The 27164-nt window shown below is 46.9% G+C and overlaps 1 long non-coding RNA gene across 6 annotated transcripts in view; it reads right to left on the reverse strand.

The window, feature by feature from the left end:
- Positions 1-1014: 1014 nt before the first annotated feature.
- Positions 1015-27164, reverse strand: part of LOC125184257 (uncharacterized) — a 31112-nt gene continuing 4962 nt past the window's right edge. Inside the window, exons 2-9 of one of the 6 annotated variants that reach the window (XR_007167983.2) lie at positions 10219-10543; positions 9290-9429; positions 8520-8570; positions 6906-7025; positions 4278-6380; positions 3633-3790; positions 2794-2879; positions 1015-2612 (exon numbers count right to left, since the gene is read on the reverse strand). This is a non-coding gene — a long non-coding RNA (uncharacterized lncRNA). Of the gene's footprint in view, positions 2613-2793; positions 2880-3632; positions 3791-3855; positions 3924-4277; positions 6381-6905; positions 7026-8519; positions 8571-9289; positions 9430-10218; positions 10544-27164 lie in introns of those variants that run through there. The other 5 variants (XR_007167985.2, XR_007167987.2, XR_007167984.2 and 2 more) reach the window with 5 other exon arrangements.

Below are 27164 nucleotides of genomic sequence, written 5' to 3' on the forward strand. Positions count from 1 at the left end.
TTTCCCAGGGCCCACTGTAAAAAGGTTTCCCTCTTATTTATTCTGTGGTAGTTTCCCCAGTGAGATGGAGATCCGACTGAGAGAAGAGCCCAGGCATCTCCAGTTGCAGCCAGCTGTGGCTCAGCACGAGCCAAGACAAAGGCACCTTGGCAGGAGAGAGGAACAGCAGGACACCAACTCTCGCCCACATCACATGTGATTTTGTTTTAGAACTGATGCAAGGACTCCAGCAGAGAAGCTCCTGCCGACAAGCTTACCTTTATCCAAGGCTATGAGACTGTATTTTTAGTCATTGGCTCAGACCCTCTCACTTCTGGCCAAAGAGCAAGCAGGAGGCAAACCAGAAAGCCTGTTGTAACCAGCCTCGTGCTGTCCCCTTCTGGAGCCAGCTCACAGCCGTCCCAGATCGGAGTTCGGTCAGAGCAGCAAGAGGATGACACAGGGACAGCAGGAAGTGAAGTGCTCCAGGCTCAGCCACAAGGCCATCTATCAGGGGCTGAGAAGTTACTTTGCCCTTAAGAATGTTCTTTAGATAGGTGCTGTTCAAAACAACCTTTCAACACTGGTCTTGGCTTCCCAATCCCATATCACAACACGTAGTGGCCAGCACACCCGAACTAAGGAAACCGCTGTGACTGCAAACCCCAGCGTGCAGTGGCCTGGCTTGCAAGCACTCGTGGAGAGCCCAGGGGCCTCCGTTAGGATTACAATCAACCGAAGCATTTCTGCCCCTGATGAAGGCTTACACCATTCCAAACCCAGTTGCCTAGCAAAACAAAAGAAGACCCATTACTCTTCTGCAAAACCTAGCTGCCAAGGGGCAGGCAAAGAGCTCTCACGAGCAGTCAGAAGAAAGGCTCTGACGTCTAGGTCACACCGCCCTGGCAGCAGCTTCAGCATTTTGAAGTCTCGGGTGCTTCCCAGGTCTAACTGGCAGAGATGGCACCAGGAGGAACCGTGGACCTTCCCCTGGAGCCAGTTTCTCTCGTCAGAGAAATGGGAAGAACAGACATAATTAAAGAGCACTGGGGGGAGAACTTAATAGAAAGTCAGTAAAATGGGTGGTGGCTTTGTTTGAGCTGCAAGTCAAAGTTCTGTTTGATCTGCTCATTTACCAGAGCTAGTTCAGAGAGCTAACTACTGGCATGGACCTCAAAAGTTTATTTCCTTGCCAGTATTCCCAGGCTTGTATTACCTCCTTTAACAATAACACCATAAAATTAGAGCTTCGTTAATGCCGAATTCCACCTTAATCCACAGAAGACAGCAAACAGACCTAACGTGACCATCCAGGCGTTGACTAAAACAAATACCTCAGAGGATGCTGTAAGAAAGACTCACATTTAACAGCGCTCACCATCAGAGACGTGTCATTTTGTAATGATTTGCCTCATTAAGCCCAGCACGACAGACCTGCCATCCCTGCTCGGATGCTTCCCGACACCCAAAATGGGTGCAGGTGGGAGGCAGCACGCATCCCACCGAGGCTCGCCTTGACCCAGCCTGCCTCCTGTTTCTGGTTAAGAACTTTCAGCAATTATTTTTTATGCCAAAACACAATGTTTCACATCTGAACTATTCCAATGGGAAATCAGAATTTGTTTTAGAGGGCTTTTGCTGGAAGTACGCATTCAGCAAGTGGGAGGTCTTCCCACCTCTCGTCTTTCCTGAAGAAACAGAAGTCCATATTTCCCTTGGAAGTTTTAATTCTTTCAAGAAAATATAGTTTGTTTTTAAGCTGGAGGTTTCAGCTGATTTGGATGAAGTGGCATGTTGCTACCTCTTGGGCTTTAATAGTTTAATTTTACTTTTTTGAAAAAAATAGAAAAAACTTACTTAAATGGGAGCCTTTGTTAGAAAAGGTCATTACAAGTTTTGGAGAAACTTTTGTCTAATTGCAAATTGTTCTTAATAACACTGCATTCCATTTCAGATTTTGTTTCTCACTATTTTATTTACTTTCTGCACCACAATTCCTAGTAGGAAATTTGAGCTAATCCCAACTTTGGAGATATTAACAGCCCTTTTTTTGAGCATGCTATCAGAAACCTGTGAGCATATGCTTTGATTTAACAGACCTCTGAAGTGCAAGTCTTTTAAATGGAACAGTTCTCAAAAAAGTCTGTTTAGGATCAGCTCCTGGTAAGTCTGCATTATCACTATTGATTCTGACAATTCTTCACATTTCTATTGAAAGTGGAAAGCATTTCTCAGCAATTATCAAAAAATATTTTTAAAAATAAACACGTTTATGGAAGTGTATCTGTATATATGTTTGTTTTTATATATATTTGTATATATGTTTTTAAACAGGCACACTTTTCCCTTTAGAGTCCACAGAAGGTAAACAACTGACACAAAGATTCCCACCCCAAAGCCATCCCATAGTGATTTTCCATTTCTGACTGGCTCTAGCAGCCGCTCAAACCTAGCTGCACAGAGAAAAACAGAGAAAAGCTGTTCCAAGCCAGTGCCCCAGCCCACCTCTGCACCCCACAGCGCCCGATCCCACTGCTGCCTGGGCTGAGCAAGAAGCCGTGGGACTCTGGCTTGGCTTAGCACAGTAGGAAGAAAAAAAAGTCTTTCCTTTAGAACTTCTGTTTTTTCATAGCCTGCAAAAAAATAAAGACCTGAAATCAACCTAGTGATCCGACAGCAGCCAGCCTTACACTTTATTCACGTGCCACGGTGGAACCAGCCCAAGTGTAGCACCAGAGAGAAGGAGCCAGGAGTAATTCCCTGTGTTTATTTTCCCTTGGTGTGTGAAGCCGGCTGCCAGGCAGAATCACTTACCTCATGGGCATACGGCACCACTGTGAGCTGGGCTGGGGGCAGAGGCGAAGGCTCCAACCTTTGATGTTCAGGGGTCTTGTGCCTTCCTTATAGTAGAAGGAAAAAAACAACAATTTAGGTTTCCAGCTGAAAAAAAAAATCATAACAATACCTACCAAAATCAGTGCTTCTCGCCCCTGTGGCTCTGAAGAGAAGCACGATATCAAGTATAACAAATTTCTTCCACAATGACCTATTTCCACTCAAAACGACATGCCCTATTAGAAGCCCTGGCATATCATCAGGCACTGCAGTGGCCACAAAGGCTTCAATTCAGACACAGCTCTGAATAGCAGCCACATTTTGGAGGCCTGCAAAGGCTGTAGCAAGGCTCAGCATGCCACCCTCTTCCTCCTTGGCAGCTCCACGGCAGCCACTTACAGGGCCTGAGCAATGGAGAAGGACTGCTGACCACCACCCACCTCCCAGCAGGGAAATCACCCCTCCTGCACGGCTCAGAGCAACCAGCACCAGCCCACAGGAGCAGCAGACATCCACAGGGAGGTCCTGTGCCCCCCCCCCCCAGTCCTTCCCCAGCCATCACCCACTGACTGCTCTGCAGAGAGGGAAGGCAAATAAACTGCAGTAGCCATAAAGATCTACTTTATTGCCATCAGCTGATTAAAGCACCCAGCCCCTCAGTCTGGTGCCCCCAGGAGGCATCCCCACCTTACCCCAGCTTCCCTTGGGCACCATGCCCCCAGGGGTCAACAGACCCTCCCTTTGCAGGGCCAGCCCCCCCCCCTCCCCAGGACCTTCTGCAGGGTTTGGCTGCTCAGAGCTCCTTGCTTCATCCTCACCTCCGCAAGCTGCTGGTTCTCCCTCCTGGAGGGGCCCAAAAGAGGTTTCTCAAGTGCCTTTTGAAAGGCAGGCTGCTGAAGGGGCTTAGAGGCTCCTACAGCCAGCTTCAGGACGTGACACTGGTTGGTTTTTAGCGCAGGTTTTCTGCAAATCCATCCTAGAGAAAGATGAAGAATTAGAGGCTGGTAAAGGGGGAAAAAAGCCCTTTACCTGACAGAGCACCTCAGCAGAGACTCAAAAAAACCATTCTGTGCAAGAACTGCAAACCCCAGGCCAGCCCCTCTGGCAGGTGGGCTTTTAGGAATGCAATCGCTGGTGGAAATGGGAACACCTGCATAGAGAGAGGTGCCCTGCAGCTGGGCTGGGGACAGCTCATCAGTGCTCAAGCTCTGTGAAACTCACCAATTTTAACACTCCCACCTTTACCAGTGCCACAGCCCCACTGGCACTGATGTGCCCCCTGCCACCCTGCGGTGCCCCACAGCTCCTTAGGCACCTGCCTGGCTTTTCCCTCAAACAGCAGAGGCAGAAGCCCTGAAGAAGATGATGACCTGTTAATTCCTTCATCTCACCCATTGTTTTTTCACTTTTACTGTTATTGCAGAGCTTGCAAGTGCTCTGGGACTTGTGCTCCTAGCAATCACCTGCGCTGTCACATGGATGGGCTTTGGCTCCACGGTGAAATGGCTGAAGGGGGGCTGTGGCACTTCTCATCCAGCAGCACCTTCCCCAGTATCACACTGATCCGCCTCCACTTCAGTCCTCTATCAGTGAAAAAAATACATTGTGTGAGTGACATTCAAAACCTCCAGAGCCGAATGAGGCTCCCCCACCTGCTGCCCCGCAGCACGGGGACAGCAGCTGGCCCCAGCCAAAGCAATGCCCCCGTCCTGCAGCAGCGGCGGCTCTGTGGGGTGGAGGCTGGACAGAGGTGCTGGGGTGCTGCTGGACGGGGGTCTTGCGGAGGGAAGAGGTCTCCACGTGCCCTTCCTTCCTCTCCAGTCAGCGCTTTTCATCCCAGCCTCTTTTTCAATGTAGAACATCTCACTGTCACAAGAAAACTTTTCTTTTTTTTCCCCCGACAATGGTACTTGAAAGCCCTCAAAGCTGCCACTTTTCTGTGCTTTGGTTTTGTTCCCTTTCTTCTCCTGCTGGCTCTCTGTCCTGCCCTGCAGATGAGATGTCTGTTCTCCCCCTTTAGCTTCCCCACTTGCCTCTGAAAAAGGAAGAAGAAAAAAGCAGAAGAGAAAAACCTGAGAAAAGAAAAGCAGAAAAAAGACAGGATGATTAAAATAAAAATAGGGGACAACTTGGGGCCAGGTTCCTTTTCCTAGTGTTATTCTTCTCAAAACATTAGTATTTTTTATCACTTTTTTTTTCTTTGACAATTAATTTTGTCAGCTCTATCTAAGTTTGTTAAAGATGTAAATGGGGAACTAAGGCGTGGGCTGGCCAAAAAAAGAAAACCACATTTTTTAAAATTTCCATTTTCAGAACCAATCTCCGTCCTCACAACCAAGCGATGCTTCGCAATTCTTTCACTCTGAGATTTCTCCTAGGTGTTGGGGTCTCTGCTACATTTCTGTGACTTGTGTTAACTGCATTTATTTTCCTGTTCACATATGTTAGGGTTCCCTTTACCTGGATGCAGAACTGATCTCACACACAAACCCCAGCCCACGGCCACCCTGCTGACCACAGCCAGGCTGCCAACAATGATCAGAGACCTGGTCTTCAAGAGGGCTGCAAATACTCCCGTAAGCAGCTAAATCACCTGCTCCAAGCCAGAGGAAGCCAGCCAGATTTAGCTCATTGGTTTATTGTGATCAGAAGAAACCCTGCAAGGAGGCAGGACAGTGGTAGGATGCAGGGCAGGGCATTTTCAGGCCAGCCCAGGATGCCCACACTGGCTGGGAAGAGGCTCCTGAGCTTTCTGGGCTGCCCACAGAGCCTTCAAGTGCTCTTACCCAGAGTGCTGGGGTATTTGAGATCTCAATTATTTATGTGTTCATGCTGTGGGTTAATGCTGACTGACACTAAAACACTGCCTAGATTTAGCTTCATAAAATTTTTATCCCCACTATGAACTGCAAGTCTTTCTCCAATTTCATTTAAAGGAAACAGAGTATTGAAAAGCCTACTGAGGAATTCATGAGCAACCAGCTACAACCTCACTATTCCTCCTAGCCAAATCCTGGGACTTGATTACCATGGCAACATATCATGATTTTAATTCCCTTCCTGATTGACCCTGCACAGAGACTAGTACATCTGCTTGCTTTCCTAGGAGCTTGCCATGCACTTTGGGTGTAAGGTGCATGGTACTTGCTCCTTAGGGCCCGTGAGGGATCCAGGAACAGATGCCACGTCCTTTTAGGGGTGAAACAACCAGAAAAGGTCAATAAAATTCAGCAAACCCAATGCAGCCAATGCTGTTGATGCGCTGACCTTCGAGCATCACAGACACGCAGGTGTAGCCAGATCAGTGGGAGCTCCTGGATGGAACAAGTCTGGGGTATTTTGTGGGGTTTTACTTATTGCAGCAACGAGTGGCAGCCTCCACCACTGTGATGAGAACTGGATGAGGAGTGTCTACAAAGATGCAGCTTCTCCAGGGTTGACAAGTCTTTGCTTTGAGATTTGTCTTATTTCAGCAATCACTGCACTCAAAGGAATTTTTTCTCCATTTGTCCCACTAGAGCTGGTTGCAGGCACTGGAGATGCCTTTCCCAATCCATTTGCTGTACCTGCATGAATACAGTATCATCGCTGAGAATGGACAAAGCTCGGTGTGTGCCCATGTCGGTGTCACCCTCCAAAAGATGATTTCAAGCACATAAAATCAATGTCTTGAGGTGGAAAACCCTTGTTCAGACTCAGAGCCCATCAAGGAGCCCTGTGTGTCACAGACATTTGGGTGCTCACTTCAATGCACTTCATGCATGGAAAAAAATAATCAGAATTCTGATTCTCGCATTAATATCTCCAAATAATAAAAGAAGTGTGGGCACACACTTCTTATGAAGCAGACACACAAACCCTTGTGATCAGCACTGACAAAGCAGCTTTGTGCATCAGTCACTTGTCACTGCCCATGGAGAGGACTCTTGTAGTTTGGACCTGCCCTCTGAACTCCCTTAACCTGCATTATACATCCATATATTTATTTATTAATATACTATATGAGATATATATATATAATGCCCAATTTTGTTGCAGACACCCGGAGACTCACAACTCATTTAAGCACAGACAATACACAGGAGATTCACCTTTCTCTAAGCCCAGGAATGAAAGCTCCATTGGAAGGAGCAGATTGAAATCTTAGCAGTCCGGATGTAGCTACCAGGCGGTGTGTTCCTCCACCTCGAGAGATCCAGCCCTTCCTCCTGCTGAAGGGTTAAAAATTTGAACAGAAACCACAGTATTTTCCTTCTTTCTCCGAGCTGTTTTATTTAGTTACCCTTTCATTATTGTTTTCCTTCTTCTAAAATAAAAATAATCTAGGTAATCACAATCATAAAATGGATGTGAGCAAAATGGGTACTGCGGGGTTTATAAAATACAAATTTCCCTTTTCTGGGAAATACAGTCTCTTCTGCACTTAAACTTTTCAAGTCCTGCCCAGCTCCAAAGGTGGCATGGACCCCATAAGACTCGTAAGCCCCCGAAGAGGAAATCACTTAAATATCCAGCCCTCCTCAGGACCCGCTTCAGCGCATGCAGGGGAGCTGCAGCCTGGTTTAAGCGTGGGCTTCAGCAGTGCCTTGAACAGGGATGCTTTCTGCATGGGAGCAGGAAAAGACCGTCATTAAGAATAAATTAATGAATGTCTAATAGATGAGCTGGGTACCGCTGAGCCTGCACAGCGATGCCGTCAGCAGGGGCGAATCGTGCAGCTCAGCTAAATGTGCTCGAGCCGAGGGACTGCCACCGGGCTGAAAATCTGACCTGCATGAGGTAACCCAGACACAAGCAGGAATCAGCTCCTTCGCCAACAAAGGAGCCCATTGGGTTTGGGTTTTCTTTACCCTCTTTTCCCCCCCCTTTTTTTTTTTTTAAACTCTTCTGAAAATGACCCAAGAAAAACCTTCCTTGATGTCAGCCAAGCAGTTACTGGCAAAATTTCACTGACATGAAAACAAGGAATCTTTCTTACAGGTTGAGTGTATCCAAATTGCTCCAACCCAGTCAAGCCCTCTTTTATTTTTTTCCATTCCTTTATTTATTTTTGAACTGATAACTGTTCTGTGCATTTAAGTCAGCCAGAAAAGGGGAATTCCACTTTGATTTAGGAAAGGAAAACACCAGTTATTAGTCCGAGACATCATGTAATCTCCTTTAGAAATTAACTGCTATTTCCAAATGACTGGAAAATCCTCAGAGAAGGGCAGGTCTGAATTCTGGGTCTCCTAACCCCAGAGAAGCTCCTCGATACCCTGTGTAGTGGCAGGTAAACAGCTCAGAGTCTGCATTTATGTTGAAAAGCTTCTTTCATTGTCTGTTTTCCACATTAGTGCTGGGGCTTGAACTACATACGAGATGGCTGTGTTTGCAAATGAGGTATCCCAGATCCTCTTCAGTGTCTGAAATAGAATCCAGTACACCCCAAATAATTACCTTAATGGTTTTTCAGGTGTATGGACCCCAACTTTTGCTGTAGATCCTTCCAGAGTTGTTATTTTGCCCAGAAAAATCAAGATTTTGGGGGGAAGATGCTGCCCTATAACCACTGATTTCATCAACAGCAAGAAGGAAATTTTCATTATTTTAAATGAATCTAGCTCATTTTAAAAAGTCCCATATTATTTACAAACTGGCAGATCTACCCTTATTTGTCACTGCTTCATAGAAATGGGGGAGATGGGCAAAAGTTCAGGTTTTACCCTTCTGATCCTGCCCGGCGTGGGACGTTCTGGTTTCACACAGACAGCCACCTGCGTATGAAGGTAACGAGCTCTGGGTTATCTGACGAACTTCCAGCCATAAATACTTACATCTCTGCTGCCTGACGTAGCCTCAGAGTGCGATTGTTGGTATCTCCCCATGTGTGTGCAAAGCCACGGAGACGTTGCACGGTGCATGGCGGGCACCCAGTACATGTACGCATGCAAAAACACGTGGGAAGGCATCTGTGCAAGGCCCTGCAGCAACCCAGGCTGAGCCCAGTCCCTAATTTTGCAGGTGTACCCATATCACTGAGGCTTGTGGAAGCTTCCTCTCCCCGTTTTCTTATGTTCAGAGCAGCTTTGACCGAGCTGCAGAAAGGCAGGCTGATGGAGGGGCTCGGGCTCAGTGCCGGTCATGGGCAGGGTAATCACTAACGAACACGCTAACCCATAGGGCTCGGCTTCATCTTCATCTCTGCAGGGCTGCTCCTCCACGGCCCGGCCGTGTGACTGGGGCACATGGCTGGGCTGGGGATCCTCTCGAGCAGCCTCACTGATGCTGCTGAAATGGCAGTGCAAGCCTGAGCTGTCACCACGGGCTCCTTGCAGTCGGGGCAGAGAAACTGCCACTGCCAGAAGATGGTACGGTTCACACTAAGGTAGCTGCCCAAAGCAGAAAAATTTCCATCCTACCTTACACACCACTGAAATTCAGAGTCTACATCTACAGAAGTCCCACCTTGACCTTTCCCTGTATCTGAGCTCACCTGCTGGCTGCGGGCTTCCCCCCTCGGGTCCCTCCGTCCTGGCTCGGGGCGAGGATCAGCCTGGTCTGACGCGGGACAAGTGGCCTCACTGCAGGCAACAGCAGGTCCCTTCCAGGAAAGGATGCAGCCCCCTGCCAGTGCTAGAAGGAAGGTAAGACACATTTCTGTGATCACGGCACCTTGATGGGTCTTTGCTAAACGGATCTGTTATCTCGTTTTCTCCCCATATTGACCCAAATCCACAGCCAAGTGCAGGATCGACTCCTGCACGCACACTTGTTGCAGACCTTGGTGAGACTCTGGGAAGACAGATGTACCGCTGGCGGCCCTGTACAACGATGTACATTTTTATGCTAAGTACTTTTTTTTTTTTAATGTGCTGATTTGTTGGCAACGTGACAGCAAAGTTAATCAGACCTTTCATTGCTTTAACCAGTTTTAAAGGATTTGTAATATTATACTCACTTATTAGAGAGCAGAAGGAAATTGTTTGTCTGATTCAGAATCCGTTATTTATTGTGCAGTAAGAGCACAATCACCTAATGCAGTCAACAGCGGGATATTTTATCTGAGTTTTAGGGAGGTGGGAGTGGAAACCCACTATCCCATCCTACCAAGTGACATAAACCTACTGTGATCTCAGAAGCCACCTCCTGAATACTAAAGAGCTGGGACATAATGGCTTTTAAAGAATATAGTTTCCAATTAGGTCATTGGTTTCAAACACAGGGTGTACTAAATTAGTAACATTTGGTGGTAAATTTCTTTGAAGTTCTCATTAATCTTGGTCTTGGATTTGAACTTTTCTTGGCCATGTTCCTCATAGAATTTGGATCCTGGTTATGTCAAAACAACTGATTAGCCCCACAGTTTGAAGGCAAGGGGGATTAGGTAGGGCGGGTGTTAGATTTCATGAAAGGCCTATTTACCTAGTCGTTTAGCATGACCAAATGGGAGGGCAGCCAACAGGGGCGACGTGCTGGAAGAGTTCCAGCGTTCCTGGCTCATTAGAGATCTCTGCAGCAAATGGTAGCGTTGCACTTGTGATAGCAGCCACTGTTCACATCCAGCTGCCTGCTGGGCCCAGGCGAGGGCCGAGGATTTCCCCTGCCCCGCGAGGGCCCTGCTGCCTGGTCGGTCAGGCCGCCCGCTTCTTCAGCTCTTGGGAGATCAGAGGAAAGGAGGAAGCACTTCCCAGGAACATCTTCAGGCGGTGTTGCTTCTTCTTCATGAATGGCCCAAAGCAAACTTCACCTAAAAAATCAATTGAACTCTTTCCGTCAATTCCAACACATTCAAAGTCAGGCTTCTGAATAGATCAGTCACCAAAACCAAGAATTGTTAAGAAACTCGTGGTGATGCTCTAACGTGGCCTTTATCTGAAGGAGCAATAAGTTTAATTCCTAAATTAATGAACCACAGCCCAGAGAAGAAAATACACGGTGAGTCATGGCAGCGGCAAAGCTTGGGAAGTTCTCAATAGGACATGCTACAGTGAATCCAACCTGCAGCACACTTGTGTCCATGGTGCACATCTCCTTCCTGAGGGCTCCAATTAGCCAAGGAACAAAGGAGTACACCCAGAGGCCTTTCCGAGAGATCACAGCCCGGTGACAGGGACCTGACAAGCAGAATACTCGGAAGTTTCACAAAGAAAAGTGCTCTCACTGGAGCATTCAGCGACTGAGAGCAGACCGAGAGCCAAGCTACTGTCTGTCCCCGGGGGACATCTGATCTCGAGCCAAGACAGAGTGCCAGCCCCGGAGGGTGCAAGGCCAACGTCACTTCCAGGTCAGGTGGATGCATGCTGGCTTGGCACAGCTTCAAGCCCCCGTCATCTTGTGCAGTTACCGCTCACTTCCATGGGACCAGAACGGGCAGAACGGCATTTCCAGGTGGTAAAGCTGCACGAGACACGAGCCAGCCTTCACACTGCTTGGCTGCTCTCAGCAGTGCCCGGAGAGCAATGCTTCTCCTGTTTGTCCTGCAAAATAGACCTGGTAGCCAGCATGACTGCGTGGCTTTGCAGCTGAAATGCACTGGGAAATAGAAACTGGTGCAGCAGTGGCAGTGCTTGCTAAGGAGGACAGCACAAGTACTCGGCCCCAATGGCACGGTGTAAAACGAAGTACAACTCGTCTTCTTCTTGGAAGGAAAAAATAATCTTGAGATTGTGATTTCACTTGAGAAAATGACTGGTTCAGCTCTAATTTTATGCGAAACTCTTGCTTCCATCTCTAAACAATCTACCTAAAACACTTCATCAGTGCTCAGAAAGTCCTCTCTCACACCAAAATGCCACGATTGTCTAAACTCAGACCTCGTTCTCATCAGCACCTAATACACATACTCAGCTTTCAGCATGGGTTCAGCCTCCTTGACTCCAGCAGGGACTCTTCTAACATAAATAACATTCCTACATATGCCGAGGTGTTTGCAGGATCATGGCCACACAATTAATACAGAACTAACTTTAATAAGCCTAATTAGGGTCATTCCACAATGGTGCGAAAAGTAGCACTGATACCTTACTGGCTGGGGAGGGAGAAATCACAAGTCTGATCGACCACGTGTTACTTCCCACAACTTGGTGACCTCAGGGTAGGACTTCAGAAATCCCTCCTATAAAACTGGAGCTACAGTAAAGCGACCTGGCTGCATTTAGATGGAGCCATGGAAAATACCCTTTTATTTTTTTTTCTCAGCAGTACACCTTGGCTCAGAACCACTTCTTCCACAGTCAGGAGCTCAGTAATATCCCTCACATAATGATGTCAAAGTATGGGAAAAAAAACAAAGGGGGAGAACCAGTGTGTAAGAGGCTTTTTGGAAGGACCATATCCTAAAGAAGCGGAGCTTTTTAGTGGTGTTCAGTAAAAGTTACACAAGGAAGAAAGAGAACTCCGATGTGGCACTTGTTTTCCTGGGTCCTCCCCAGTGAACCCACAAGACCTTGAGCTGTCCCTGAGCTTTCAAAGGAGGGGCTGGCAGAAAGCTGGGGGGTACCCGCACCTCTGGGAAGGAGGAGACGTGTCCTGTCCCAGTGCGGTCACTGATGCTCTGACACCCTTGGACACTGCACAGCCAGAGCAAGCAGGCAGCGAACGCACGTGCTCTGCAAGAGGAGCTTGGAGTTTTCCAGGGGAAAGCATTTCCTCTGGTTCTTCTCCAATTAAAAATCACTCGGTGGCCTACAGCAGCTTCTCATCTGGCATATCGTGAAACCACTGTTTCAGCACAATTTACAGCCTTTTGGGGAGGGGAGAACGTGGTTATTTAGTAACTTCCCTGCTCGCCCCTAGGAAGGTCAGATCCTTTTGTTCCTTGCCAGAACAGTGAAAGCCGTAAACTACAGGAGGGAGAGCACGCTGGGAGCCTGTGCTGCGAGTGCATGCACCTGGATAACCCTGCAAACAGCCGTGCACTGCAGGCAGGTCACGCATGGAGAAGCAGAATATTATGGGACCGAAGCACCAGAGCACGGTACGCAGCAGCAGTGCTGGAGGGCAGTTTAAAAGCCAAGTGCTAGAACACAAAGTGCATGGATTAGGTGCATTTTATTGAGATTTGGATGAAATCTGCCACTTGTAACCAAGCGTTCAGTGGACACCAGGAGAGGCTGATCCCTATTAATTTCCCCTCATCAGCCTTTTTCCTGTTAGGAGACGGAAAATAGCAAAGCAAGATTCAGCCTTTCATCCCCACTGCTGCTGGCACCTCTAAAGCACGGTGTGGTGCCCAGCTCTGCTGTCAGCGGCTCCCTCAACTTGCAGAGCAGTGCGATGCCCATATGGGCTTATGGAAGGTTAAAACAATAAAACAAAAAAGAGATGAAACAAAAAAAAATAAGGCATAATAAGGAAAAATAAAGCATAATAATGAATGAGAATAACTTGCCAAGAAGCCCCTCCTAAAAGAGAATATTTGCTAACAATTTTTAAAATAATAAGGATTTTTAAGGAGGAAAAAGCTAGCAACATTATTTCCTTGCTATTTTTAGTACTCAAAATTCTGTGGATATTTAATTATTGTTATTTTCAGACACCCCAGGCAGGCTCGCATGACACAGATGCCGATCTCTGAGGGAGAAGCCACCTGAACAGGCACAACATTGTTACACTGTTTTCCCACAACTTCTCTGAGCTTCCAGACAGTGGTTTGGGGAATAAGGTTAAAAAGTCCTCAGGGCGCAGAAAATCCACCAGTGAGAGAAGGAAACACCTTCCATTGTCACTACACATTTGTTAACATTTCATTTCACAAGAAATCGATACAGACCAAGTTGTTTCTGCCAAAACCACAAAGGAACAATGGTCCAGTCACCCCACCCCAAGTTTTGTCACCCCACCGAAGTATAAAACAAACATTTTTCCTCTGCCTCCCCTGTTTACTCTGAAAAATATTTGTCCAGGAAGAGCCAAAACTTATCTTCAGGAAGCTTGCAGAGGAAAGATAGCAGATGAGAAAATCGAGAGAAGCATTTTGAATAGTCCAGGCAAAGAAGGCGAAGCAGTGTTTCCCAGCATCATCTTCATCTCAGCTTGCTTGCTCAGCCTGACAATCAACATCTTATTATGCAGTCCTAACATTTCTCTGCAATTTAAACACGGCATCAGTAATGGTGTGTGATCTTCAAGGTCACTTTCTGAAGAGCTGTCTTTAGCCCAGTGGTCGCTAGCTATTTAGGAATAAAAATGACAATTTCACTAAAGCAAATTACATCCTAGAAGTGTAATACACTTCAGCAAGTGCAATGGAAATGATCAGATGGGGGATCTGGCTTGGAATGCATTAGCTCTCATGTGTATAAAGCAGGTTTCTGGTATCCAGAAACATTTCAATGTAGTCTTCAGAAAAAATGTGTCCCCTTTTTTTTTTATCTCCAGGTACATTGATTTATAATTATAGGCCGTTTAAAAAAAGCAATCCCTTGCTATTGTATATGCATGCACCAGCCTATCTAACATGCATTTCCTTGGATATCCTTTACCTTGAAAAAAAAAAAAAAAAGACTTTATCCCTGCCACGCACAGGCAAATATTACATCTTGCACATGAAAAGCTCCTTTAACCTGTCGTGCCGTTTATTTATTTTTCCATGCTCTTATCTGAAGAGAATCTTTTTCTTCCCTCCATACAGCAATGTGATCCTTCTGCTTTAGCCAGAAATTGTTTGGGCATCACCGTAGTTCCTGTGATGGTCAACCGATGTCACCGAGGCTGGGCTGTGACATCACAGACCAAGCAGGTTCCTTTTGGGAATGGGTGGATTTACCTACTCATGTTTAGGCAGTGTTGGCAAGGCCACATGGTGTGTGCTCACCAAACCCATAAGGAAGATTTTTCTCACCTCACAGTGGAAGAAAAGATGAACCGAGGTTGGGGAAAAGGGAGAAGGTTTGACAATGCACGTTCAGACCAACCTGAAGTGAATGCTTGGAGAAGATGGCGGCCTTACCTATGGCGAGGAGAAGGCCTGGTGGTGAGGGAATTGCATGGAACAAGGTCCCTGTAAAGCCCTGTACATTTGATTGAGGAGGTAACTCAGCTAATATACATTACATACCATGATGCATTTACTGGGAAATTCTGAAATTTTCATGAAAGTACAAGAACTGCAGAATAATTGCCAAGGACATGTGTTTGCAACTTGATATCCCTCCTCTGTTTCTTGGATTCACTTGAAGTCTTCAGGTCTGCTGATATTTTTGATCAAAGCGTTCCTCTCTCACAGGAGAAGCCAGAACACTGCCACCTTTAAACGTAAGTTTTAATTTAAGTCACTCTATTTACCTCAGTCTGATCTCTCCTTGATGTGATACCCATAGAGAATGGTGGAGCCACTGCCTTGACACTGAGGAGGGAAACTTTCCACAAAACAAAAAAGTTGGATCAAGTCTAGCAGCCAGCAGTATAGGGCAGTTTTCACCCAGGAGAAGCAGGGGAGACACGCTCTGCGCTGTAAGCTCTGGGTAGGTCCTGTTCCCCGTTACGGGTGAGGCCACCCATGTCCTCGTAGCTGGCAGAGGAGCCCCAAGGCACCCAAGGGGCATCTGGGAGAAGCAGAGCAAACACTAGTGGCAATAAGCACTGTGACCAAGAAAGCAAGCATCTCATAGGATGTCTACGGTGACTACGTACCGGTGGCCATACTCTGCCAGCCTAACCACCACTGAGGGGTAATGTCAGTTGTTTCCAATTGACTGTTCTTAAACCTTTAGAGCCAACTGACCAGCAGGAAACACATGGTTCAGGTGTGTCACTGTGATTTAAATCATCTTAATACGTCCCTAACTCTTCACGTGCTGCCCGTTTTTATGGTGTCAACTGTCCCCGCACTTTGAAAAATTCAAACATCCCAAAGCTGGGAACAGGACCAATTTGCCAAGAGCTCACAGACACGAGATTAAAACCTAAAACATTAAGAGCCTTCTGGGGTTTGGGTTTCCCCCCACTTCCTCTCTCACCGAAATCAGGAAGTGCAAAGAAGCAACTGTGAAAATAAAACTTAGTTTCTTTTCAGAAAGTTACTTGAACTTTTTGAACCTTCTGTTCCATTTCCATTTAGGGCAAAAATCCAAGATAGTTATTCCTGTACTTAAGCCAGGTTCGGTCATCCTTAGTAATTAAGGGCACTAGATCAAAAATGAAATTTAATGTACCAGTAACACAACCACAATGGACCTTCATAAAACTTAACCACATGGAGAAGTGGGTTGCCTGAGATCTGCCATTCAAGCAGGCTTTATTGCATTTATATATAGAATCATGAAAAATAAATTAAGAATGGGGATGACCCTTTGTCTGCCTAGGGGCCCAGAAAAGATGTTTGCCTCTGATACAGTTTGAAAATTAGCATTTTATAGGGCCTGGGATGCCGCCTGACACAAAGTACTTTAAAATTCTGTAAATAATGTAAGTAAATTAACAAGAGATAGTGACTACAATGAATAAAACATAAGTTAAGTACCTTTCTGTTTCCCCTGAAACCTGGAGGAAAAAAGTGACTAGATTCAGCTCTTTGGGAAAAAAATTGCAAGTACTCATAGTGCTGGGAGGAGAATACACAGATAATTTAGAGAAACACCGAAAAGTCACTCTGAAGCATCTTCGATTCAAGTCTGAGGAAAGACAGACTCTTATGGAAAGACAAGTCCCTTGGGGTGAGTGTTTGCTGCCTGCAGGACAGGCTGGCCCTACAGCCCTGAGGGCTCAAGATGGCCACCAGGGCCTGGCCTTCCCCCCCCTTCCTCATCCCTCTGCTCCCCTGCTGGGGTCTTTGGCAGACGCCTCTCCTCGGGCGGTCCTTTCTCTGACGGTGAATGCTCCCGAGAGCTGCTCTCCAAGCCCAGCACCGTGCTCAGGGCCTGTCCCTCTGGGAGGCTAAGCACAGCTCAGGGGCGTCCTCACCGCAAAGCCCTCTGCTGTCACCGCAGCAAGTCAGAGCTCAGAGGGGCAGGGAAGAGCAGGGAAGCCCAGGGTTGGTGCTTCTTGCTCTGTTGTAACGGATGTGACTGTAGCTGACGTGCTTCAGGCTGAAGACCAAGACCACCACCAGTCCCAAGCCACTTCCCGTGTTAGCCCAGGGCTCCCCCTGCTTCATGAAGTCCACCTGAGAGCCTGGACACGACTGAGCAGTCCTAGCAGGGCTCTGCAGCACGGCACGGGGCTGTTGTGTAGACTGTCCAGGGACAGAGGAGAGCTGGGCCCTCTCTTCACACTGACTGATGTACAGATGGGGCTGCCCACTTGCTTGCACAGCCCCCTACGTCCTTTTAAGAAGAGAATCTCTTTTGGTATGACTTTGGACAAGAAAATGAGTTGCCTATTTGTGAAACAAAGCACGTGTCTCAAAGGAGATCTATGAGGTCAAATGCATTACAATCGGTGAGGCATTTGGTTTCACGACTCATATATTTGCATTTACACTTTGGATCTGGCCTTGAAGGCCTAACCCGACGTCCCTGGCTAAGCCAGAGCAGGAATCGTGCAGCAGCACGCCTGCTCGGAGGCGCAAGCCTTATCAGATGGGCTAGAAATATGACAGCAAAAGCCTCTCCCAGGATGTTTTGGCTTGTGATCCGAGATGAACACCTGGAAGCAAACAGGAGCCTGGAACAGATTAAATGAATTGGCCAGACTTTCTCATCTTGTTAGCATGCTCCAGGCTTCATTTATGTTTTGGACAGGGTTTCAGAGTGCTTCTTTATTTGATTCAAACCAGATAGCCCATCACAAATCTAAAACTCCTGCTTGTATCAGCATCGCCCAGATACTGTCCCTGCAGAAAAAGGTCTTTGTGACAAAGGCATCTCTAACAGATTCAAATGGCACACACAGATTGGGGCATTGCTGCAGATAAAAGCTAACAGAACGTTCCACTTTGTCTCCTCTTCTCCACCTTTTTCATCTCACTTCTTTGCTTCTAGTTTCACTGCCCCAAATCACAGGAAGATTCAAACTGTGACAGCTTCCAGAGCCTGCCTTAAGACATCCAGCTGCAACCGGTAAAAGGACAAATAATATCTCCTCGGAGAGCCCCAACCACAGCCACACCATGTGCCATGGTTGGGATGCAGCTGGTGCACTGCGTCCCACCAACCCAGCCAACAGCTTTTATTAATTTTCCTCTTGAGCAGCAACTTTCCTATCTCCCTATTTATGGAAGTGACTCAGAGGTCCCCGTGGAGATGAGGTTTTCGTAGCCATCTCCTGTCTTTAGGAGATGCACAGCAAGGACAAGGATGCCCAGATGACACCAGCGATGACGTACACACGCTGCCATAACACTCTGCTCTGAGCCACCAGCCCCGTTCCACCCCCAGCTCTCATAAAAACTTTCAGGCAACACGACGTCTTGTAAGATTTAAGTGGATCGAAAATGTAGTTGGGTGCCAATAATCAACCAAGGAAAGCATAATGCAGTGGAGGACCCAAGACCGCAACAGCACTGGCGTGAGAAAGACAAGGGTCATTGGCCTCAAAGGTCTTCATTTATGCTGCTCCTAGACCAAGGGGTTTTATCACCGGGGGAAAACCAGCCTGCCTTTTTGCATCTGCAGGTAACAAGAGCAAAATCCTTCAAGAGACATGCAGCAGCTTCTCTTCCCCTTGCTGCTGCTGAGGACCCAACATCTCATCGATCGTTTCCACATGGTTTGTGCTGACAGTATGAAGCCGTGCTCCGCACAGGCATTAAACTGCTAACATCAATTACCAAATCAAGAAAATGGAAGGATTTTATCAAGCACCGTTACTGTCAGATCTGCCTGTGCGCAAGGCCTCCCAGCAAGCATATAAATCATTGAGTTAAACTGTAGGGAGGTGCACTTGGCCCTGCGGTGGGGAGAGCTTTGCTCACAGGCAAGGGAAACAGTCCAGAGCCTGCACCCAACCAGCCCCTGGGGTCCTCTCAAGTCCTGCACTGCCCTGGGCTTGAAGCAGGAAGAATTTGGGTTCTACCCCAGACTTTATCATTGATTCATTGTCTGATCTGGGGCAAGGTACAACCCCATTTTGTGCCTTGATTCTTCTAATTTAAAATGGAAATGAGTCCAGACAGCTTCTGAGAACTGCTTCAATCCATGGGGAAAGAAGAAACAACAACAATAACAGAAACAAACAAGCAAAGGTCTTACAGATGCCACAGTATCGGGAACTGACAACTGATTGTATTTCCTCTGCAAGAGCAGAAATCTACTCATTTCCCTATTCCATGACTTTTGGTCAGAGTAGCCACTGCTTAGGAGCTTTTCTCAGAGGACGCCAGAATTTAAAGCTCATGGCTTTACAAGCAGGCAGAACGGTTTTGCTGTTAAAACCAGTTTGCACTGAAAAATGCCCAAAACATTTGCCTTCTGTAGCCTCTTATCATTCCCCTGCCTTCACATACCAACACTATCAATTTAGCTGTAGCTTTGTTCAAATGCTATAGAGCACCAGACAGAAAGTTTCATCTGTGTCAGAAGTCCCCCACCTTTTAATCTTTTTTTTTAGGGAATTTGCAATTTAATACAAATCAAACCTGCCTCCCCTGGGCTGAGGGCTGGCTTGGATACTGGCTGGACAAATTGGGGTTAGCTGCTTGCACACTCTAAACGAAGCAGAGCTGGACAGGGCTGCTCAGCAGAGTAATTTGCCATTCCTGGGACACGACCAGGCTGATCTACACCAGAAGCAGCTCCTGCAAGGGACCTGGCCTTCAGACACATCTGCAAAGCACCTGATGCTGCACAAGGGACTGCAGGAACTGCGGGACCCAGAGGACAAGGTGGTGCATGGGAGAGAATTAATCAGAGAATTAATCTTAAATTAAAAATTTAAGAACCCATGGCCTGGCAGTTTCCTCCTGGGGAGAGTTACAGCACAGCTGGAGGAGAGGCAGAGCTTTCCCTTTGCACACGTACTGCACAGAGGCTGTACCACCTCCGCGACTTTCCTAAACAAATTGCTGTTTTACTCGCCACACGTCCTTCCCTCTCTCCAGAAAGGAAACAACCAAAAGATAAGGAAACCTTGCCTTTTCAGTTGACATTTTTTCTGAGTCTGAAGTCACGTTACTGCAGCATCCCAGCCTGAGCTAATCCCACTGCATCTCCCTCGTGCAGTGTCAGCATTAGCTAGCCTGATTTTGTAGGGAAGAGGCTAAATTAGAGCATTTACTAGCCCTGGCATCCTTCCCTGTAGAACAGCCAACTCCCTGACCAAGGAGACTGCATAGTTATGGAAAGGAGAAGCAGATCCTTTTCTTTGGGATTTCTCCTCTTCCCAACAGTTGGAGCGGGTGGGAGCATCGCCCTCCTCGTGGCTCCATTCCCTGCAGGTAAGGCAGGGACAGTGCAGACATTGTACGGATACATGCTCTTGGAGCCAGCAGCAGGAACCACGCAAGAAGAGCAGACAGCGGCTGTATTCTCCCACCCTGCCTGCCAGGAGACCAGGCTGTCCCCTCCGCCGCCTCGGGACACGGACAAGGCTCCCCGGGGAGCCCTGGCACCAGCCCCGCTCCCTTGAGCACGACTGCTAAAACCCCAAGCAAACTCAACAGAGGCTTCAGAAAATAGAAACTGGGGCAGGCAGCAGCGCCCGTGGAACAAGCGGGGCTTTATCCAAACATCTGCACCTCCGCTCCCATCACCCGTCAGGCCAAACAAAAACAAAGGCACAAGCTTTCCATTTTCTTCTTTTATTACCCACCTTAAAAAAATAAAACAAAACCCTGGTCAGCCCCAGGATTCCTATTTTTATGGAGACCATCCTGCCAGGCTATTGCTCCACACGGACGTCATTAATGCCATTTACAGCTCGGCTAATAACCGGCCTCTCTGCTGCTCAGTAGGCGAGAGCTGTGGAGGAATCATTACAGAGGCGATCCCAGCAAAACCTAATTCTGCCTGGCCACACGCTGGCAGGGCCAAAGCGGCAATCTCTTGGCGTCCTGGCTGTAAAATCAAATTAAATTAAAGATCCCACTTCACCAACGGCCTAATGCTAATGTGTGTAGCATTTCCATTAAACAATGCTAGCTACAGAAAACATACACGAAAGCACTTCAACAATTTAACGGGGAACATTCCAGTAGGAAACATTATTAGATTTTCCTATTAAGCTGCTCAGGGCACACACTCGCTTAATAGACGTTAATTACATTAGCACGGCTGCAAATTCAGCCCTGGTGGAATCTAAGTGACTTTTGCAAAATTGACTCAGTCCTGCAATTTCTGCTTTAATTTTTTTTAAAAAAAAAACAACACCTTTTGTCACTACAGAGAGAAAATTGGAACCAAGCCACCGTGTCACCACTTTTTCAGCAGTGGCTTTAAACCACTTCAGCGTACTGGTAGATTTTGCTTTCACATTGCCAGAGTGGAATTTTGACTAATTTCCCAGCTTGGCAAAATAATCGGAGAAAGCTCATGGTATTTGATTAATGGCTTTTTTTTTTTTTTTCCAGCAGAAAGAATAGTTGACATTAGAAACAGAAAAAAAAAAAAAAAGTTATTTCAGTTAGTATTTTTGTGAAGCCACTAAAGTATTTCATATTTCTTCTAAATGTGTTTGTGTTCTATTATGTTCAATGGGGATTTAAATACACGCTTTCAGTTAACAAGGCATATAATGATTAGCTTAAATCAAGATCTAATTACAGAAGATTGTTGACAAATGGTTTCAGACAACATGTAAACGCAAGCCAAAGAGCACTCTGCTTGCACCCAACAGAATTAGTCTGTTCAAGATAATTAACTTTGGCCTGGACATACCATCCCTAGCATTTGGGCCTGTGCTCCAGACAGCTAACCTCAGCCACTTTTCGGAAGATTTGGAAGAATCTCCAGTTTTTATTGACTTCCAAGGGATCCTAAGCGTGGATTTAGGCCTCCCCAGCCACATCACCAAGCCATTACTTCTGCCTCAACGCTTAATATTTTGGTGGTGCAATTTCTGTTTGGTTTCGCTGTCCACCTTTACACCTAGCTTTTATTAATGAAAAAAAGCCAAGAACCTTGAAAAGCTGTGCAACAGCCTCAAAACTGACTCCCGTTGCTGGGAGTAGGCCACTGGCCAAGGCCGGGGCTGGAAGGCGCTCCCAGACCCCCAGCCCCACATGCACCTTAACCCCCGAGGGGATTTATGTCCCTACAAGCACAGGAAGGGCACTCCCACATGCGGTGCAATCTCCTAAATCTAAATTAGTCCTGCTGTATTTTAAATTCAATAAAGAGCTGATTACTGCAGGCCCTGAAACAGCCTTTCTGTTCACTTAAACTTTTCACTATTAGAAATAGTAAACACAGAAGGCACTTTAAATATATCCGAAGCCTTATCCTAATCCCTTCCCTTACTCTAAGCCTGTATGATTTCTAACACGTGTTGCATTAATAATTAAGATGAATTTAAAGGAAGATTAGGCCTAAATGCAAGACATGGGAGGTGCTGGAGCTAAGCACAGTGGCACAGGAAGGTAAAGGCCCCACCTGAGCCATGGCTGCCCTACCCCTCCTGGAGGACACCCTCTCTATTTACCCGCACCTCAGTGCTGTTGCTCCTGGTTTAGGATCTCAGGGGAGCTTTCTCAGCCTCCAGAGGGGGAGATCAGCCCGGAGGTTTCATTAGCTGCCAGCCTGCTGCTTCTGCAGCACCTGGGACCTGAAGCTCAGTGCGTGCCGAGGGCTCCATGGTGCTAGGCCTCCGCTTCCCACCGGCAGCACAGCGTGACAGCCTCAGCACCGCACGGGTGCTGTAGCAGGAATCCTCCAAAAGCAGGGCCCTGGGTGAGCATCCTGAAAGAGCATTCCTGCTCCTTCAGGGACTGGTGAACCTCCGTAGCTGGTTACTGTAAATTAAACCCAGCACGGGGGCACCTCCCAGCCCAGCTCAGCCAGGGACAGAGCAGTGTGGATGGAGCTGGTGCTGCCCTGCTCCTCCTCTCTTCAAAAGAAAGAGAGAAACAAAGACCTGCATTTTGTTTTTGGAGTAACAAAGACCTGCGTTTTCCCCAGCTGTGCATCTCCAAGACCCATTGCTTCCTAGCCACCCATCTCAGCAGACAGGAGCAACCACCTCTCCCCAAGCTCTCACAGTCCCTCTCCTCCAAAGGGCGCTAAGCTCAGATCTTCTTGTGCACAAAGGTGCCTCATTTTGAGCTCTTCCAACGTGAAACCAGCAGGGTTTAACCCCCAAGGAGAATTTTGAAGTTGAGGTGCTGCTCTCTGCATGCCCGGCCACTTTGCTGCAGGATAACTCCATGCCCAGCAAGGAAGGACTCGGTGCTAACTCCTGACCAGCTGGGTGGAGGTGGAAAACCATGGAGGGGAAGGAGAAAGGTGTTCTATCATGGCAGTACTGGGTCGACCTAAGGTTTGAGGGAGTTTGGGGTAACTTTTCTCCATTCATTCCCTTGCAGCTTGCTCTGAACCCTCACCAAGGGCTCCAGCTCCATATCCCAGCGGCACATTCACGTTTGCACCTTTCTGAGCACACCAGAGAGGAACAGACATTTCCCTTCAGTGCACCAAGGAGGTGGAAACAAGACACTGCTTGTCTCGACATAGGATTTCTGACGGCTTTAAAGCAGACAGACACAAACTGAAAGCCCCCATTAGCAATCCGTCACCTAGGCAATTGCTCATGTTCTGTCATTTTGGCTAAAGTGTCATTTAGAATAATTGGCCCTTTTCAAAGGCCAAATACTATTCATGAACCCTCCCTTAAAACTACATACAGCCAATAACATCTCCAGCATGAAGTCTTTTGGGCTTAAAACATCTAATTAAGCAGACGATAACATCAACACAACTTCTGCTCCACTCCAGGAGCTGTCAACACACAGGACTGACTTTTTTTTTTTCAGTTTTTATCATGAGATCCATTATACCTGGCATTTCTCTTACATCCCTAGCACAAGGACTCATATGGTTATATATGCAACTCTCAGCTCTTTAATTTAACTCCATTTTCAGCATTAATGCTTGCAAGAAAAAAAAAAAAAGGACTCTAAAAGTCATGACCCAAGTGTAATTGAGGCTTCAGAAGTAGAATCTATTTCAAAGCAAAACAGAACCCCTCCCTGCCATCATGCCCTCATTTATGACAGCAAAGCTAGATTCAGAATCACTTAAGATATTACTCAGCTCAAGTGATGCATCAGGAACAAGGCTGCAGCTAATCCGCTGAAAGCATCACTAAAACCCCAAAAGCACAGAGGGACCTCGTCCCATCTCCCACGTCCTCCTGCGTGCTGGGGCAGCTGAGCTTGGCTGAAGCCCTCCTCCAAGGAGACTGGTTGACTGCAATGATGCCAGGTGTTTTATCCATTGCCCCAAAAATAAGCATTAGGCAGGAAATGCACAGGCTCGGGCGCGCTGCTGTACCAGCAGGTCAAAGGACTGGAAAGGAGAGAGAACTAGATGGGAGACAAGGCTGAGCAAGTTTTCCTGAGTAGCCTTCTGTGATGGGAAAGAAATCTTCTTATTGAGTAGCTGGTGGTGCTGGGGATGGCAGAAGACAGATGCAGAAAGGAAAACACTTTCAAGTGCAGCTAAACAGCACAAGTGCTCTGCTCAGCCCAGGGAAAGCCTCAAGCCAAGCGCAGCCAGCGGCAAGCACGGGAGGGAAATTCAAGCCTGAAAGGGATGTTTAGTTTGGGACAGCAGATTTGTTTTCCCCCAGCTGCAACCCAGACACTGTTTTTCACATTGCAAGATGTTTTCATCTTGCTCACGGCATACACAGACGAGGGACTTTGGACTGATGGCAATGGCCTCCTGCTAAGGACAATTCCACCATTTTAAGGGCACTGAAGGCACAAGTGAGGCTACTTTTCTGTAGAAGGGACTATAGCTGAAATACTGCTGCTTCACCTCAGGAAAGGCATTTGCATCTATTCACCTCTAAATCCCGAAACCAAAGAGTCTCCTCCTGTAGATCAGGCAGATTCAAAGCCCACATCTGGTCATCTTACAGGCTGCTCTCTTCTCACTCTTACAAAGATAGGTCTTTCTTCCAGCAGGTAGCCCCATCTGAAACTTTAACACCGTGAAAACTTGCTTCTGCCTTCCTTCTTCGTGAAACCCTTCCAAAATCTGCTGCACCTTTGGCTCGTTCCTGGGAACAGCACCATTCTACATTTGTTTGTGTTTATGCTCTTGGCCTGCCAAGAAGCAACTCTGACACCTTTCTGCCAGTCAGCACCCCATAAAAATATTGGAGCATATCACAACCTCCAGCAACAGAAGCCATCGCTAACCCACATGCAGCGCACACACCAATTTTTGTCGTTGGGTCCAGGATTTCAGGACTATCCTGGGGATGCTGGTGACCTGCCCATCGTTCCCTCTGCTTTCAGATGTCAGGTACCAGTGAAGAGCAAGGCCAGATGCTCACCTCCCCGGCACGGAGCCCCATTAGCATGACCATCCGCATGCTTATATTCAGCTGAGGGCTGAACTCACCCGACCTCATTTGGCGTATGAGAGCCCAGCCCAGAAAGGTATGGCTGCAGGCCAGTAAGAAAACAGATGTCTGCTATAGACACCACTTATTGATATTTTACTCCCATTTATTATTTATCCAATACAGACTCCAGGTCAATTAGGGTTCTGTTATTGTGAACTCTCTACTAACATTTTTAGAAGCAAGGTCTGACTAAGAATAGCTGCTCAAGAGATGGAGAAATTCGCTTGCCAAGGGACGTGCTGACTCTCGGTAGTTTCCTGCAGGAGGAAGATTGTCTCAGTGGCAAAGCTCACCAGGAGCTCAGTGCAAGTCCAGAGCGAGTTCAGTCTTCAGGATCAATAGAAGCTGACAAACAGATTATGTGCCCAAATATTAGCTTTCCAGGTACAGCACAGGGATGTTCTGAAGTTGGCCAATTTGGCTGTTTCTAAGCCAGCTTTGCCACCTTCTGAAGATCTTACAAGCACGTTTTCTTCAATTACAATGGAGGGAAACAATCAAAAAAATAATAGAAAACACACAAATAAAAAACAATTATGCTTTTAAGATCATAAAAGGATCTAAGAGGACAGTGCAAAGATTGACCATTATGAATATACAAGCAACAGTTGGCAGAATGGAAAAGAAAAAGAAGTCACCCCATGGGAGCAGGGAAGGCTTCAGCCATTGTTGCGAGCCCTCTCCATGGGGAAAAGCAAGGCTGGTGACCATATTGCCATGTTTTACTAAGAAGAGAGAGATGTTGAATTGGCTGCGGTCTTCTGACCAAGAGAGAAGCAGTTCTCACGTACATGCAACCAGAGCAGCTCTCAAATTACTCTTGTTTTGCAGCAGGAAGTAAGTTTCTTGTTTGCTTTATCAGATCTGCCTCAGAAGGAGAGATCAGCCGTAAGGATATTTTGTTCCAGGTTCACCTCGATCCCACGAGATGCCCAAGGCAGGGACCTGACCTGAGTCCCCTCCACTGCTGCTGGCCAGAGCAAAGCGTCCGGACTCTTCTGCACCAATTCAGTGTGTTGGGGAGGTCTAGGTTGGGGGAAATAGTGTTTTATTCCCTCCTTGTTGCATACAGTAATTATACTTGCCCAAAACAATTTATAGCAGCTCCCCAGAGATGCCCAATGGAAACCAAAATCAGCAGAGTTGTGCCCCAGATCCCTTTCCTTCACTGCAATGCAGGGGTAAGGGCCGGGGATCAGCCTGTGCAAATGCAGCCACAGGAGTATTATCAAATGACATTTTCCTTTACCCAGAGATAATTGATGATCAGGCCGTTAGAACAAAGATTAATGTCAAAGGGTCACAGAAGATAGTCTAGAAGGGACCTTGAGGTCATCTAAATCCACTCAACTGTCCCACAAAAGGTTCACGTGTGACAGATATTTGACCCCTTCAAAGTAAGTGGGAAGCTTCTGACCAATATTTTAAACAAAAATATTCCTTGGCCAACTATAAAATACTTCATTTTTCTCAGATGGGAAAAAAACTCTTCAGGCACTTTTTTCCAGGTATTTTCAAAACAGAGTCAAACTCTTAAGTGTGCCCATCAAATGAGGCACTTCTGAATTCCAGATTGTTTCTAGCAAAATAATTCATCTTGGGGTAAACAGAACTCTGGAGGATTATTCTTTTCCTCTTTCCTGCCAAGAACTTCAAGCTGTTTTCATTAAAAAAAAAAAAGCTTAGAGTTGCCAGAGGAAAAACACACACACACACACACACCAAAAACACCACCAACACAAAACACCCAGTTTTTTGCACAAATCCAAGGCTCATTCATGAAGAGCTGATATGGGGATGTGCTGTTGCACAATACCCAGGTCTGCCTCCCCTAAGGCCGTAAGGACACTCAGGGAACTTGGTCAGAAAAGTTTTGGGGCAGTGACCTCTCTCCTGCACGCTTTTCCCTTGCCTTATTTCTG

Source organism: Anser cygnoides, chromosome 19, assembly GCF_040182565.1.
Source record: "Anser cygnoides isolate HZ-2024a breed goose chromosome 19, Taihu_goose_T2T_genome, whole genome shotgun sequence".
Classification (NCBI taxonomy): Eukaryota; Metazoa; Chordata; class Aves; order Anseriformes; family Anatidae; genus Anser; species Anser cygnoides.